Source organism: Equus przewalskii, chromosome 27, assembly GCF_037783145.1.
Source record: "Equus przewalskii isolate Varuska chromosome 27, EquPr2, whole genome shotgun sequence".
Classification (NCBI taxonomy): Eukaryota; Metazoa; Chordata; class Mammalia; order Perissodactyla; family Equidae; genus Equus; species Equus przewalskii.
Window position 1 is genome coordinate 17,854,389 of NC_091857.1, and position 16,322 is coordinate 17,870,710.

General features: G+C 34.9%; 1 pseudogene; it reads left to right on the forward strand.

The window, feature by feature from the left end:
- Nucleotides 1-13,965: 13,965 nt before the first annotated feature.
- Nucleotides 13,966-14,800, forward strand: LOC103553550 (magnesium transporter NIPA2 pseudogene; annotated as a pseudogene).
- Nucleotides 14,801-16,322: the final 1,522 nt, after the last annotated feature.

Genomic DNA, 16,322 nt, shown 5'->3' on the forward strand with positions numbered 1-16,322 from the left:
CTCTCTGCATCTGTGAGTTTGACCATTCAGTGTTTATCTTCCTGTGCTACGCTTGTTTCCCTTAGCACAATGTCCTCCAGTCATGTTGTCCCAAACAGTGGGATTTTCTTATTTTTTAGGCTGAATGATATTCTAATAAATTAGCTTTCATTAAATTATTTGTATTTAATGGCAATGCTTTTCTATGGTGAGAGAAAGGAAACACGCATAAAGAAGAAGAATCTCTTACATTCAATTTTGCGAAGAACCAAAACTGCCTGGATGCCATTGTTTTTTCTGCCACAACGACAAAAACACATACAGATGGCATGCCTTTGGGTAGGTTTCCTTAGCAGTGACTTTGGTGGAAAGTGGTGTGAGGGTGATCACCTGGTCATGACAGAGCAGGCTTTAATGAATGTGGGCTCACCACTGCATGATGGCAGACTGCAACTCTGTCTAGCAGCCCAGGTGACTGGAACAGCAGCCGTCGCTATGGTGACAAAGAACTACTTCAGCCGACGTTACAGCAGGAATGGGAACCAGGAATTACTTCCTGCAGGGATGTTTTCACCTAAAATTTGTACACTTGGAGGGGAAATTTAACCTAAAGTATGCACCATTATGAATATGATGTTAGGTTTGAAAAGAAATGACTATTAGAATGAGAAAACAGAAAATTACAAGTTTGGAAAAGTTACAAATACTGCAAGCATCACAACCAGAAAAATAAAACTTTTATTAATTAACTGCCTGAGACAATGCTATATTTTTTCTACAGCTATTGCTGCATATTTTTGGATTACTGTACCATGTAACAATTTTTAAATATATTTATAGAGAGGATAGAAATATCTGTCACTCATAGTTGATCAAAATGTATTTATTATTTATCATTTGTAAAAATTAGCTTCAGATTTATTTCTTATTATTCAGATTTTCTCTTCTTTTCAGCTTTATTCATCCAAATTTTAGGATCTTTATAAACTTTGGAAAAAAACCTCTTTCAAGATAATGTTGGTGGCTGGCCCCATGGCCAAGTGGGTAAGTTTGTGCGCTCTGCTTCAGCGGCCCAGGGTTTCGCTGGTTTGAATCCTGGGCAAGGAGACGGCACCGCTCATCAGGCCACGTTGAGGCGGCATCCCACATGCCACAACTAGAAGGAACCACAAGTAAAATATACAATTATGTACTGGGAGGATTTGGGGAGAAAAAAGCAGAAAGAAAAAAAGATAATGTTTTATGGGATCTGTAAGACATGTAAAAATTTTCCAAAGACTAGTGTCTTGTGCCATTCTTTCAAATGCCTTTTTCTCCTCCACTACTGACATTCTAGGGACAGGCTCTGGAGGGCATGATAGCTCTGCGTTATAACCTCCAGCCTTGCACATTCATTTCACAATATCAGCACAGTGGGCAAAAGAAGTATTCTGGAAGGATATTACAATGGTGTGGCTACAGTGAGAGAAAGGAAACATGTATAAAGAAAAGAAATCTAAAGGGAAGTCACTGCAAAACCACAGACATATCTCAACAAACCCAACTAAATAGATCTCCAACTCATTGTCCCCTCAACCAGATCCCAACAGTCACCCTGGCCAGCATAAGCACCATTGCACAGAAGGGGAGAGAGAGGCATGCAGAGGATATGAGAGAAAGTTAGAGAAGAGAAGAAAGAGATGATGATTGTATCAGTCAGGCTTCTCCAGAGAAACAGAGCCAATGGAAGATTATATACATACACATACACACATCCATATGCATGTGGGTGTGTGTAAAGAGATTTATTTTAAGGAATTGGCTCACATGTTTGTGAGGCTGGCCGGTCTGAAATTGGTAGGGCAGTCCAGGAGGCTGGAGACTCAGAAAGGGATTAGTGCTACAGTCTTGAGGCAGAATTTCTTCTTCTGGAAACCTCAGTTTTTGTTCTTAAGGCCTTTGACTGACTAAATGAGGCCCACACACATTATGAAGGTATTCTCTTTTATTGAAAGTCAACTGACGGTAGATGATAACCACATCCACAAAACAGCTTCATAGTAACACCTGGAATCTTATTTGATTAAATAAGTGGGTACTGTAGCCTATACAAGTGGACACATTAAATTAACTTATGTGTGCAAAATTCACAAAAATGAATAACATGAACACACTGCTAGGCCTCATGATAAATCCATGGCTGCCTCACATAGATTTTGAAGAGTAGAAAATGCACAACAATGGTGGCTAACTACACTACTGGAAGTCACTGTGTTTTGAAATAAAGTTTCAAAACCTAATGGAAATAACGTGTTGTACGTTTGTATGGGAGCCCAACACCGGAACAGCTTGTTGGAGAAACAGATAGTTATGTATCTGCACAGATGATAGTTTTGGCACTTGCCCCTTTATCTTCAGAAACTGAAACTACATTCACCTTATGAGCAGCACTGTGGGGCACAGTTCTTAGAATTGCCTTGGTGGCAGCTTATACCTATTTAGTCAAGGATTCTCTGTATTTGAAAAAGCTTCGGTAAATAACTGTGAAAAAACACAAAGGACATGGCTGGGAGACCCTGAGTCATTGAAAATGACAAGATTTTGATGCCTTACTTTATGTCCCACCTTATATTGGCTCTTATATGCCAAATTCATTTTACAGCTTAACCCTTATATTCAAAATAAAATTCTTTTTTTAAAAAGTTAAGATTCTGGAATGATGAATAACTGGAGAACTAAACGTACCATCATGACACTGAAATCCATGGGAGTGCAAAGAAGGAGAATGAGAAAAAGGTAGGAGAGAAAAGCAATAACATACTGGGAATGAAGGAGAAAAGACATTTTTTTAGTGAAAACAAAATTTGTAGTAGGCAAACTAACTTTAGGCTGTTGAAAGAGGAATTGATGTTTTTTTTAAGGTGCAAAATCCACACAGGGATCAGAAAAAGTTGTTAAATATCAATTTACATTAGATAAGAGTTTTGCAATATAGTACAAAAAAGAAATCTGAAGCTTTATTTTATTATTGTAGCTAGCTTATGCTCGAGAAGCAAGAAAAGAAAGCAAATGTATTTATCTAATCCTTTTTGTGGGTGAAGAATCCATCTGTAGCTTCTTTGGTGGTGACTTAACTGTTAGAACTTCATATATGTTAAAGTAAAATGTAATACCTTTTGATCTTAAGGCTTAAGGATTATAGTTCATTTCTATTTACAAAAAAGGAGTGTTTCAGCAGAATTAAAATTCGTGGAAATTGTCTAAAAATCTACCCGTTATCAAAATGAAGATTTTTACTGTTTTTTCTCTTCATGGAATATATCTATTTAATTTTTAAAATTTTTATGTGATTCACACTTCCCTTCTCATTGAGTCACAGAAGGTGGATAACTCCTTAAAAGTCCAGTATATTTTTAGAAACATTTAGGGGAATGTATTACAACAGCAAAAGAAAACACTTTTTGTATTTTCCTTTAAGCTCCAAAGTTGTCATTGGGCTCATATCGACTTTTTAGTCCAATAATGATTATCTGTGGAATTGAGTATATTTTGCCTTTTAGACTTTCATACTCCTGAAAAGGCAGATAGATAATATGAAATGGAAGAAAACTCAATGAAAAGATATAGCATATTAAGAATTGCCTCATTTGTGTTTGACAAAAGTTCCAGAAACATGTATCATTAATGGAGACTCAAAAATGGGGAGGGAAGAATATGCTACAATATGGATGAACTCTAGGCTAAAAAACGATGCCAGACGTAAAAGGTTAACATATCGTGCGCTTCCATTTATTTGAAAGGTCCAGAATAGGCAAATCCATAGAGACAGAAAGACTGTTTCCACTACCTCCGTTAGAAGGAAAGAGAGGCTTGGAAAGGGTAGCACCAGCAAGCACATGCTTCTTGATGGACGTGACACGTGTCTACTCACATCTACACACTGTCTATTTCATAGGACAAAGTGAGTAAGATGGACATGTCTACCACTTGAGGAGGTGAGACAGTGCAGATCCCCCAAGCCCTCAGAAGGAGAATCAGACATCTTGATGAGCAGTACTAGGTTCTAAAATAATGTACTTTTTCAGTGTTACATTTTTAGCTATGATCATATGTTACTTAATTCAAAAGTTTATTTTATTTAAAAGTACAGATCTATCAAGCCAACCCTGATTGCCTAGTGGTTAAAGTACTGTGTGTTCTGCTTCGGCAGTCCAGATTCAGTTCCAGGGTGTGGAACCACACCACTCATCTCTCAGTAGCCATGCTGTGGCAGCAGCTCACTTAGAAGAACCAAAAGAACTTACAACTATACACACCTATGTACTGGGGCTTCGGGGGCAGGGGGCATAAAAGAAGAAGAAAAAAGGAGGAATATTGGCAACAGATGTTAGCTTAGGGAGAACCTTCCTTTGCAAAATAACACAGTTCTATCTATCAAATAAGAAAGGAAGATAGATATGTAGTTACTAAAAATAATTAGTTTATAAAACATGTCAAGAAAGAATTCGATTTTATAAAATCTCTCTATCTATCCCTATTTATCATCTAACGCTATCACTTTTTTTAGCATGCAGTGAAGAAGGCTTGAAAATATACAATGGTATAATCAAATTAGTTGTTTCCAAGTTATGAATAATACTCATTCTATTCATATACTTTTCTAGAGTTTTTTTTTTCCATAAATTTTCTAAAGTACATGCTTAAGCAGTAAAACACTAAATGTAATTCTTAATGTGATTAGTGATTTTGAATTACACATCAACTTATTCCTCTTTACTACACTAGTATTTTGATCCCCTAAATAATATTTTGTAATCATATTAATGCCTAAATAAAGGACAGAATAACCATAGTCTCTTCTTGTAATAATATACATGAAATTGTAGTGATAATATGGTTAAAATATTTTATGGCCAAATATTAATGAGGCCTGATGTTGATATCTATGTAATCTAATATATGTTTTAATTATTATTGATACTTTTGTTTCTTCATTTAATTTGAAATAATGTCATTTTTTAGAGAAAAAGCAGTGGATAGTACAGGATAGAGTAGGATTGTGAGGGGAAAGGACTTGTACCAGAACCTAGAAGGAGAATCCTATAGAAGAGATCACCTTGAGAGAAGCAGTGATATTCAGTCCAGAGACACAGCCAACCTATGATACTGGGTCATGGGTGGATCCAGAAACGTAACCTGACGTTACCATACTCCTTTGCCCGATCTACTTCTGGGGTTCCCATTGGCTAAACCTATCTGAAAACAAGAAGTCATACGAGTCTTTTTAAGTTGTCATACATGTCAGGCTTCAAGATTTTGATGAGAGGGTAGGATGGGGAAGTGGATCAGAAAGTAAAACAGAAGCTATCTGGAATATCAATGATCACAGACGTATATTTTGAGGAAACCTATTGCAAACTTTTTATGAAAAATCTTTTATTATTTTTAACAAGGAAAGAGAAAAAGAATAAATGATTTTTTAAAAAAGCAATAGTGATTAGAAAATCAGGTGAAATGTCAATGTGTTGGAAAGGAATTTTGGAATGACAAAAATAGGGAAAGTGATGAGAAATTCATCATGTGTACATATAAATTTGCAGAGTAGCTCTGTAATTTTTCTCTTTTGCCTGTAAATTCAAAGTGTGGGAAGCACAAAATCTAATCTGTACACTAAAAAGAGACAGATGAATGTGAAAGAGACAAATAATCCTTTTTCTCTGAAAGATTACAAGCAATTAAAACTTTTAGAGATAATTTCTTTATACATTGAAGCTGTGCAAAATTTACTTTGCTCAATTAAACAAATAGGAACAATTTAAGGGATGACTTGAGAGAAGAACAGAAGAAAAGACATAGATTAAGTAACCATTTAGATAGTTTAAATGTGGAAGCAATGCACTTACTTTGCATGCAGATCGCAATTTGCTTCCTTGCATGCATTATTTGTGGCAAAGATTGCTTGTTGACCTGCACAGATTTATGCTCCCTTTCTGTTGTGCAGAACTGTTCAGAGGAATGGTCCACCTGCCAGGCATTCCATTTCCCAGCTCCCAGTAGAACCATGATGCTATTGTTCACTGGGAAGTGGATGGAAGTGGTATGTGCGTCACTAAGGGGCTAAAGTGGTGTTTGCACAATCTTCCAAAGATTCTCTTTTTCTTGTCAAACCACTGGATGTAGGGAGCTCTGAGGATCTGGGCCGTTGTGGAGCCACTGTATGAAAATAACTTGGGTCCCAGAGTCATCACTTAGTGGAGAGCTGTTTAAGAGGGCCACTTGATGAAAAATATTATCATTTTACTTATCATGGGAAAGAAAAAAACTCTGCGTTAATGCACTGAGATCCAGGGGTTGTTTGTTCCAGTAGCTAATGCCAATTATCCAGTCTAAAACAGTAATTGATATTAATCAAAACGGAAAAAGCAAGAGGAAAAATGGAAAAAAAAGGAGTCAGCAGAAATTCTAGACATAATCACTTTTAACGTATATACCAGATACATATAATATTTACATTTTACATACATACATGGTATGTATACTTTATATAAAATAAAGTACATATAATAAAGTGTACAAATGTTGTCTTCTATGGGCAGTCTGTTAAAATCATTCAACAAGTTTGATTTCTTTCTTTCAAATATTGTATTTTGCAGTTCGAAAATGTACATTGCATTCTATTTTTATAGACTAAAAATTTCTATTGAAATTTTCATCTTTTCATCCATTATGTCTGCCATTTCCCATATTATATTGAGTATATTAATAACAAGTCCTTGTTTATACTCCTTTCACTATTTGGGTTATCGTTCTGTCTATTTATATTTGGTACTATTCACGTTTTACTTGCTTTTTTGCATATCTGATTATTTTTTAAAGAACCATAAAGCATCCAGAAAGTTTTTTTCTGCCAAAGAGGGCTTTCCCTTTCCCTTCCAGGAAGATAGGGTAAAGAGCTGTTCTCAAATTAGAGAGGGGTTGAACTGGTTTTCTCTCAGCTGCAGTCTTCATTAAGATTCCGTCTTCCTCTGATGCATCTCTGTTCTTGGGGCGTGTTCTTGGGACATTTCAATCTTTCAATTGAAAGCCTATCAGATTTCTTTTTCCTCAGCCTTGAACACTCAGGAGATTCTGACCTGCAGAAGTTTTAAGTTTAGCTTTCTGCTTTCTTACCTCCTCCTTATTCTAAATCTTGCACACACGTTGAGGAGAAAATTAACTGTGTTTTGAGGCAGGCTCCATTTCTCTGATGGGACTTGTCGCAAGTACTACACAATCATGTTACTTGGTTTACCAGCAAACAAAACCTCCTGCAGGGAGATTGAGTTTCAGAATTTATCCCTGGGGGAAAATTACTATATTTGGGTATTTTCAAGTTGTCTGTTTTCTCCATCAGCCTCGTAAAGTTCCAAAAGACTTACAGTTTTTTCTTACTTTCAGTCGAGTTCCTCAGCACAGGCCAAGTCTGACAGAGAGCTAAGCCCTCCTTGGTCCCAGCTTATAATCAACAAATGTCACCAAGAAGAAAATAGCCAGTGGTAGGCTAGTGGGCTCACCTAAGAAGAGTCTGCCATCTCTCGAATTACAAGTCTGTTCATTGCTTCTTCCACTGCTCGTTAGTGTCTTCAAAATTATAATTTTTGCAACGGATTGAGCTTTTCTAGTTGCTACAGTGGAACTGTTAAAGTTGTCGTAATCTTCAAAAAACAATATGAATATGAATATATGAATTTAATGCATTCTGAAGCTCATGTATATGAATTAAACATATTTAAAAAATCATAAATATATTAATAGAAGACATATTACGCTAACAGCTTCTAATGTATCTCACTACTTCAAATCTTCGCATATCCTCACATCAGAGTATGTTTTCCCAACAGCAGAAAGCATGTTCCTTTAAAATATAAATACATTTGTGGTGCTTCGCCAACCTTTCTGGTGGCTACTGTGCACATTTAAATAAATCCATAACCCTTCCTAGGGCTTAAAACATTATCCTATCTGATTCCAGAGTGCTAGTCTTTTTAATTTCCAGAAGTTCCAGCATGAATTGCATATCCATTAAAAAGAGGTTCCCATCTTCAAGCTTTCCCATCATGGCATCTATTACCTGAGATTATGATGCACCCGCCCAGTCTCTCTCCTACCACTTCTACACTTGTCTAACACACAGTGACCATTTTTCTTATCTTTGCAAATGCCAACCTTATTGTCATATCAATTATTTATCATTTACTCATGCTTTGCCTAGACCTGTTGAATTGGTAAGCTACTCCTCATCATTTAAGAATTAAATCAAATGTCACTTCCACAGAGAAGGCTTCCCAAACACCTTAATGAAACTAGCCTCTTCCCATCAAGGTCAACTATAATATCATTTTACTTCTTTGTAATACCGACTGCTACCTGAAATTATCTTGTTTATTTGTTCATCCTCTACTGCTTACTTCCAAATGTAAGGGAAGCTACAATAAAACGTCCTGTACCATTTCCTTTAGCCATTTGTCAAATTATTTCTAAATGGTGTATTTGCAGCAGATCAACTTTTGCATCAAAGTTCATGTTGCCTTTTTTCGTCTTTGACTCATTTTGCTACGGTTTTAGAGAGTGATTTTACCAATTTACATCTATTACAGCAGCATGTGGCAGTTCAGAAAAGTTAAATACAATACAAATAAAATATAAAAATAGTACACTATTCTTTATTTAAATTCCTTGATCTTCAGTATTTAGTGATTGGATGTTTTTGGATATTTGTATAGGTAAAGTCAAATTTGATTTTCCATGGTCTCACAATTTTGTATGCCCAAGACAAATTTTCAATATAATATAGAGACATTTTCCATATGTACATAGATCTGTATATACATACCTCATGATTCAGATTCAAAATGCAGTCTCTGTGGAATGAACCATTCAAATTCAAACCAATACAATGAGGAACTGGTGGCTAAAATAAAAATGCTTCAGAAATGAATTTAAACTAATTCAAAAATAGAAATGGATTATTAATTCCTTAGCTAGATTGGATGGATATCAAAGAGTTTATATTATTTTAATTCCAGAAATTGTATTTATTACAGAGGAATGTTATTCCTTAGTGGGGCCAATAATTGACTATGCAATTTTCATCCAAATGTTGATTTACCAGTGGTATATTCAATATTTTTTCCTCATGTTTTTTTTTCTTGGTTTACCTCATCATTATGACTTTTCATAATTCCCTAATGGGGCAGATATTTGTTTGCGTTCTGTCAATATGAAAAGTAGTCATTAGGAAGTAAAAAAGTCCTGACTATCCTCCTTCCCAATGATCACATCTTCTAAATAGGAATCTGATGCAGCTGATGTATTTGCATTAATAACATCTGCTGCTTTCATCATTAAATTCCACCCACTGTTTGATGCCTGGAGCTGCAAAAATATGAGAATTAGCTGAAAGAGTCTCAAATTAAAGAAGAAAATTAAAGCCTTGAAAACATATATTACCACCTATAATCTTTCATAGTGGGCAAAATCACAGTTAGCCCCCAGCCGCACACCGAATACATCCCACTTCTTAATAGTGGAGGAAATTTAAATCAAAGGAAATTATTGGAGGAAAGTTTAGTCTATGTTGTGTTGTTGGGTTAAATGAACACTAAGAGAATGAATTAATGAATGTTATAAATGTGTTAAGTTCATCCAAAGTCTGAAATTGAGATAAAAGGCTCATTTCTGAGTAATTGTATGTCTGACAATATACAACAGTTGATAATTTGTAAGTAAGGAACATTTAAGCTAAATTTAAACATTAAATGCAGGTAATATAATCTGACATATATTTTATATATATGAAAATGAGTCTTTAAGTCTATTATAACTTAAGAATGTGAAGATTACAGAACAAAGAATACATTAGGACGAATATAAGTGGGTAATCACAGAAATTACACTGTAAGGATATCCTTGGTTTTAAACCCCTATTTTATTACACAGTAAATATAAACATGAACTGTATCTTACCCTTCATGCTATTCACTTAAGAAATGCTTATTGAATTCATTTATCTACTAAGATACCAAAAGTAGGATGATCCTTGAAACCAAAGGTAAGTTATACATAACTGCCGAGGACTGATCATAGTCACGCTCTCATTTTCCAATACAGGTCCATATCCGTTAGATTAGGTGCCACCTCTATCTAGGTCTAACAGTCTTGGTTTGGGGAATTTCTAAATGAGATTCTTCTGCTACATGCTTGCTAAATCTCTGTTTTCTTCTCATTTACAGATTACTGCGGTTCCTTTTATCTATTGAGATTACTATCTTCACTTTCAGAATTCATAGGTCCATTCAGCTGAAGTGCACATTCCCTCCCCACTGTTTTATTTAGAAGCATCTTTCATAACATTACCAACACTGTCAATGTATTGGCTAAGTGGCTCATATCTCCTCTTCATTAGGAGTATGAAACATTCTCCAGAATTTTGAAATATTTTTAATAAATATACAGTAAATCATAGATTATTTTTCAGAGCTCCAAAGATTGCTAAAAGGTTAAATCTCTAATTTTGTAACTGTAAATTAAAATTATTGGATGGTATATAGCTTCATTAGAATGGGCCACAAATATATATAAGAAAATCTATTTCATTGTATTAGAATCATAATTTCTAATGATGTTACTGATTTTTTAAAAATGACACTTTATCCGAATACTATGCAATTTAAATTGTATGCTAATACATATAGGCTTCATAGAGTATTAAGACACATATCCTGATTCATCAACCGAAATTTTATCCAAGATCTGAAATCAATGGTAGGCTTAACGCTTTTTAAAATAGATAGCACTGTTTTAATTAAAAATGTCAGCAACGCAATTACTCCTTAAGCAAAAGGCCACAGAGAGGAAAATTGGATGATACTTAAATTGAGCATATGAGAAAATTAATTTGCGTTAAAAAAGTAGCAATTAGACATTTCCATGGCAGCAAGATAGATCACAATTTCAAGTCTTACTCTTTTGCAAAGTAGGAGTTATTGAATTTATTTATTTTAAAGGCAAACTAAATCTCTAGAAGTATGGAAAATAGCATCAGTTTCAAAATCGAAAAATGCATGCTATCTTGAAATATTTCCAGGGTATTTCAGATTCTTCTTGAACCTTTAAGTCTTTTGTTTCTTCATTCCTGAAATAAATTACTCAGACTAAAATTTTAAGTCTCCTTCAAGATCTAAAATGCTGAAATTTCTATATAACTTTTGTCATTTCTTAGACAATTGCCAAAATATGTACTTCTTGATATCAGAGCAGAATGATCATTTAAAACTTAGCCAGCAGGAAGAAACAGTTGTCTTTCCACTAAATTCTATTATACAGTGTATGTGGATTCTTCATTCTCTGCATCCTTCTTTTGTAACTTATAAAAAGAAAATATCAAAATTTGTAATGTATCCATTTATGTACAATCTTGACATAAAATCCTCAAAGGAGAAATATTGGATTTACTTGATTGAAAGATATGTTTTTTGATCAATCATAGTTGTTACATTATAATTTTATAAGTACAAAGAAGATAAGTCTTACCATTTAGATAAAATTTGCAATGGGCCTTTAGAATGACTAGGAATGATCACCATTTTGCTTTTTAGCGCTTACTTTGTTTGTCTTTTCCTTTAAGAATTGTTGCCATAAATGATGGTTGATGTACATGGTTATCTAGTAGATAAAAATGCTACATAATTTCATTGATCATGGATCATAGTCATTATCATATTTTCTTACTCTTCTTTTGGGCCTGATTTCATATCACAAGAAGAGAGTAACAGTGTCCCTTTTCCATTTATTTACTCATTGTGGATTGCTCTCTTTCCATGTCTCTCTGAAACCTTATGTTGTTCTGTTGTTTCTAGAGAAAAATAAGACTATTGCATATAAGCTAAAAGAAATGTTCATGAGCCTTCTGTGCTAAATTTTACTAAAGATATATATAGAATTAAATTATAAAACTTTGAAGTAATTAAACAAAACTTTTCTCCATAAATATGGACTATCCACACACATTTAATGAGATCTGACTGAAGCCATTGCATTCTGACAAACTTCATATGCCACTAATTATTTAGGTATTTTTTTGTTTTCATACTTCAATACATTTCTTGGTTGTAGCATCTCTAAGTTTTCTACTCTTTCAAATCAATCTAACCTTATTAAAAAGCCTTTTTTCTTCTAAAAGACCTTCCACTTTCTCTAAGTATTTATGAGACAAGATTATCTTAAAATTCAATTTTTCTTACAACAAATGTTCTCAGATGATATTATTGAACTGTATAGTTTCCTCTTGGAATCCAACGAATCAAAGTTCAATGGGACAACAGTGATAATCTGATGATGTCTTGTTAATATAAGAATATTTCTATATTATATTTCCTTTCCATGGCAGCGCTGTTTGTGGATTTTCCAGGGGTCATTCATCCTCATCCATCACTGATTAAATATATCTTAAGGGAAATGCAAACATAATTTTTTCCCTCAAATTATTAAATGTTGCTTTTCATTTGAAATACCTTTAAATCCTAGTTCTTTAGTTATTTACTTCTAAAAGTCTAACTTAATTCATTTAATTTTTTTTTTCTGGAAGAGAAAAACGAAAGTACTGAAATTTTTTATGTCTTGGCTCATGTTTGTGTGAATATCTGAAGAATCTCAAGCTGGGGCCAGTAAGTATATGGCTGACAAAGAAATATAGGTCTGGAAAGGATAAAGGTGACATAAACAAAACTTTAGATTTGATAATTATAAGAATATGTAAGAAGTGAAAACAAACAATTGGGAGTGGATGTGTAGTATGTTTATTAGAGAAGTTGAAGAGGTACAATTTGATAATAGGATTCTTGGAATCTTCAATAATAAGAGGACAGGCAGAGAAAGAAGATTCAAGGAAGACGCTTGAGAAAGAATGCTCAGGAAAACTCGAGTAAAACCTTGATGTCTTGGAGTCCTAATAAAGAGAAAGAAGAGAGATTCACGATGTAAGATGACATGCCAATGGTATAAAATGCTTCAGAGAGATTAAATAAAAATTAAAATGTATCCATTTGATTAAGCAATCAGTAGGTTTATGGGGGTCACATTTATGAGTCATTCAATGGAATGGTAAATGTAGATGCTTAAATGCAGTAAGTGGAAAAAGCCAAACTGATTTTAATCATAGTTTGGATAACCTCCATTGAGTAGACTGGCAAATCAAACATGGGCAAGAAATTATCAGAGTAAGCATTTGAGGAAGGAGGGATATACTATCGAGTTTTTTTCAGCATTATGGCATCTATATTTCATCTGTTCAGGAGGCAGTACAATCCCTGACAGAGAAAAAGTAAATGTTAGGAGGAGTTGCCTGTTTGGAAAAAGAAGTATATAAGGTGAGTAGGTCAAAGTTTCCTAAGTTACCTTGGGTAAAATTAAGACCTAAAATCAGTTACACAAAACCGATACTTAGCAAGGATGAGCAATAAAAGAAGTTATGCACTAGACTCATATCTGGATACTGATCTGACATATTTCCTATATCAAAATCTATTTCCATACTAAATTTTACAGCTCTTTAAATAAAATGTAAAGAGGATCAGCCGTGCCTAGAGCCTCCTCAGTGGTGGTGCCTGGGTCCTAGTGGCAGCTATAGCCCAAGATTATACTGGTGAGGTACCATTTTAGTGTTCACTCAGGGAGGAGGCAGTGCCTATCTTTGGCTATAGTCTCAACATTTGCATTTGCCATTGGATGACCAGTATGCGGATGTGACAGCCTGTGGTTCTTTGACTACAGAAGACCAAATATTTATTCCAAATCTGAGTAGCCATGTATGTCTGAAAAGAATGGTTGCAGCAGGCTAGACTGATATTAGTGGGAGCTGGGCAGAAAATGAGATATGAAGCACAAGAAGGATTCAACATGACATCACTGACTTAAAAATGGAAGAAGCCACATGACTTGGAAAGTAGGTGGCCTCTAGATATTGTGGAGATGGCCAACTTTACTGTTTATGTTTACAATGGCAAGACTAGTGACTTAGAAGTTTTTCATGTTCTAGTAAGTGCTATTTTTCTTCATATTTTCTAAACAAAAGACTAAATTTTCATGGGAAAATTGAGTGCTTGTTAAACTGCCCTCAATCTCCACTTACAGTCATTCATGCTTCAAAAGAAGAGAAGTTAGAGACTAACAAAATGTCTCACAAGCTAATTGATCTGGGTTTGGGGTTTTTGAAGTCTTTGTGGTCATTGTGTCGTCTGTGGTAGGATCTTGCTCTAGACAGACCAACATTTATATAACAATATGCTCCGTAATTAAAGCATTTTCTGTATCCTGTTTTAAAGGCTTGGATATTGTTATTAAATAACTTCTTGTGGGAAAGTCTCTTCTGGACATCCCTTGGCTCATTCTTCTGCTGAGTTTTATAGTCTGTGTAAGCACACAGATTAATTATCCAAATAGGCCCTAGATATAATCAACACTTCTACAGTGACTCCGTTATGTTAGGTATTCTTTGAAGCATCAGTTTTGACTAGTTCAGTTCTTCTTTGAAAGGAGTGACAAGATATGTCTGCTGATAGTACTTTGAGCTCCTCCTTTACAATTTTGTTGGAAAAAATTTTGTAATATTTTTGTGCCTTTAAAGACCTCAGTTTTCATCTACCAAGCCAGCCTATGTCCTTTCAAAAAGATGAAAAAGTAACGAATGACAATCACTGTAATACGTATGTATTTCTTAATAATAATGAAAAAAACTTAACTGGTGTAATTAAACAGCAAACTGAAGAAAATCCCCTAGAGAAATGGAAATCTGATAGCTTTATGAGGAAAAATATTTAAAAGGCTAATCTGTAATTCTGCTACTAAATGAATTTGAATATCAAATGTGTCTGAAAAACGATTTTCCTCAGGTTAAGCAGAATTTTAAGATATCCCCCGGGACCTTTATCTCCAGGTGTTAGTGTCATGATTATGTTACGTTACATGGAAAAAGAGACATTGCAGATGTAGGTAAGATTACTAAGGAGTTGACCGTAAAATAGAGAAATTATTCAGGTAGTGCTAATCTAGTCACTTGAGCCCTTTTAAAGCAGAGTTTTCTCACTGTTGGCAGAAGGTGAAGTCAGAGGGATTTGAAGTCTAAGAAGGATTTATCATGTCATTGCTGGCTTGCAAATGAAGAGAGCACATGAAAAGGAATGTAGGTGGCATCTAGAAACCAAAACTGGCTCCTGGCTGACAACCAGAAAGGGCACAGGGACTTCACTTCTACAATGACAAGAAACTGAATTCAGTCAACAACCTGAATAACACTGGAAGAGAATTCTCCCCCAGAGCCTCCAGATAAGGACTCAGCATCTTGACTCAACATCTGGACTTTGCCCTTGTGAGAAATGAAGCAGAGCCCCAGCTGAGCCTGTCTACTTCTCATCCACAGAAACTGTGAGGTAATGAAAGAATGTTGTTTCAAGCCACTAAGTTTACGGCAATTTGTTACTAGGCAATAGAAAACTAAAACAGTCCTCAAATAATGTTCTCTAAAGACGATCTTCTTAAAGTTTCCTAATTTAAAACAAGAACAATTATCTCTCTCATAATTGCATCATAGTGGGTCACAAAAATGACCTCAGTGCCTGGTTGGTTTCTATGGCTATTAGCATTCTGTTATTCTAGATGTATTTTAATTGTTGACTCCTTCACCAACAACTAAAGGCACCAGTGGCCATTTTAAGAATAAACAAATGCTTTATTTCCTCAATGGTGAAATAAATATTGTAAAACTTTGAAATCTATTTGTATGCTAAGCCCCTTCTCTGGTGAATTAGCATTTTATTTGGTATTAAAACTTAAGGAGAAAAAAATGAATATCCACTGCTGTATCTGATAGACTGTATTATTTGCCCCAAATTACTTCTATTTTGCCTAACCTCATGTGGCTTCCTTGTGGGTTCATTATACTTTCACACGTCTCATTGACTAAACATGAGACTTACTTTGGCAGATGGGACAAAGACGGAAGTAAAGGTTGTGAAAGTTGTGAAATAAAGCTGTAAGAGACATGGCCAGTTTCTCCTCTTTCTTTTGGAGCTTTTACTACCTGCCATGAAAAGGCAGGCCCCAGGTGAATGTGGCAGCTTCACCCTGCATTCCACCTTCAGCCATAGTTCCACAGTGAAGATACATGGAGGTGACTTGGACTCAACTCAAAGTCTGGAGTCCAGCCTACCCTAGATGTATCCAGGTGACCCCAGATGGGATCAGCTTAATCTTATCCAACATGTATATTTATAAGTATGAAATAAGTGCTTGTTTTATAGCCATTGATATTTTGGGAGTTTTTGTACGAC